The following is a 2,049-nucleotide window of genomic DNA, read 5'->3' on the forward strand; positions in this document are numbered from 1 at the left end:
TAAATTATGTGGGAACAAAGCAAGCTGGAGGCAACTATGTTCAATGTGATTCCTTTTATGGACAAAAGAAAGGTGTTTACAATTTAGTTTAAAACAACAAAATTAATCCGGACCCCAGGAATGTGTTGATTTCCAATGTTGGTGCAAGGCCCCTGCTGACCTCCAGGACAGTCAACCAGCAGCTCTCCTGGTTGGTGTGGTGGCCTCTAGTTGGCATCATGCAACTTGGCTATACGTATTGCAAAAACACTCAACAGAGATGGGCAGACAGCAGTGAAGAGTAGCCTCTGATGGAGAGCAGGGAGTGCCTTAGGTGAAGCTATAGTAGAAGCACTTTCTACAAGAGGACCCCTCACAGAGAACGTTCCTACACACCCTGTCACTTGCAGTTAATGAACAGGTCAACAATGTTTTTTTTTTTTTAAAGTTTGCTTTCCAGCAAATCAATAATGAAAATGCAGTGTCGGAAGAAATGAGCCAGGATTATCCTAGAGAGAGAAGTAGCCATCCAATCCTAACCAAGTAAAATAATTCCAGGAGAGTCACTGTTCAAATTGACTTATGTGGCACAGGCAGAGAAGAAGCCAGAATGGAGATAAGCCAAGGTTATAACTAGGGAAATACACTCTGACATATCCAAAGACTTGGGCGAAAACAGGAAAACAAATGCTAGGGACAGTGGTCCGCTGTACAAGACACCAAGGATGATTCAGAATGAAGAGTACCGAGTCCTGGAAGAATCTCTGTTTGGGAAACACTTTCTCATCTGTCCTTCACTCCNCTATTTATATCTTCTGTGTTGTTTGGGAAAGCTTTGAGCAGTGAAAGAATAGAGGTAGTCTGGATAAATTTGGTGGCAATTAAATGGGGAAGTATGACTTGGAAGTATGACTCATAGTTAAAAGAATTCATTCAGTATCTCTTGAATCTTGAATAAGATTTTGTGACCTTAAATAGCCCACATTCTAGTGAAGAAATGAGAGAGTAATAATCACAAGGTATCTGTCTGATTAAACCTTAGATACAGAAGTGAGACTAGAGGTTTCCAGGTATCTTCCCCAGTGGAATGAAAAGGCAGGGACCATGGAATACAAGAGTCTAGGAATTGCCCCAGACTTTTCTTGTCATGTCGTGTGCCCCTGAGCAATTCCAGTCAATGTTACACAGTTTAATTTTATGGCAGAGAAGTTTCCACAGCAGAAGCCAAAGATGGCACAGGAACTTTGCCTATATTGTGTGAGTTCTCTGAACAAAATTCTGGTCAATGTGATCCATAAAGGAAAAACGTCCCATGTGAGAGTTAATCTTTGGAAGCTGGGCATTAAGCCACAGAATCTGGTCGCATGCCTTGTCCAAGAAATCTGCCTTGAACCGATTCACACTGTTATCACCATCATTTGGGAAGAGCATTCTGCCCTGGCTGCTCAGGTTGGGGAATCTATTTTCTATTTCATTCTGGCAAAACATGAATGACTTACCTATTGAAAATAAGCCAATACGAAGGTCAATATTGTGGGTATATTTGAAAGAGGAGGAGTCGACTTTCTTGAAAAAGTAGACTTATGGCAAGGATGGAAGATGAAATAAAATTTTATAAAACTTCATATCCTCTAGGAGATGCTAGCAAAGTATTCTAGTAGTGGAGATAGCACTAAAGAAGGGGTTCCATTCAGCATCTGTAAATGAGTGGCTTCTATTGAAACCTAAGCAATCAGACCCAAAATACTTTTTAAAATGTACTAAGAAAATTCTCTTTAAAGAGATGATAGAGATGTGAGGTTTTCATCATTATCACAGCAGACTCATGGGCAGCCACAGCCCAAGAGTCTTAGATAGGGATCAAGACCTGGAGAGTCAGGAAATGCTTAATTAGACTCTGATAATTTATCAAGCTAGCAAACACCTTTAAAAATTATTAAATCACTGTTGGCAACAGCACAAAAGAAAAAGGAATAACCTCTTAAGCTATCAGCAGTTTGGCAACACCTATCAACATGGTAACATGACACCTTTGACCAAAAACTCCACTTTGGAGAATACATCCTAACT

The sequence above is a fragment of the Hipposideros armiger genome, unplaced genomic scaffold (assembly GCF_001890085.2).
Source record: "Hipposideros armiger isolate ML-2016 unplaced genomic scaffold, ASM189008v1 scaffold_98, whole genome shotgun sequence".
NCBI classification, from domain to species: Eukaryota; Metazoa; Chordata; class Mammalia; order Chiroptera; family Hipposideridae; genus Hipposideros; species Hipposideros armiger.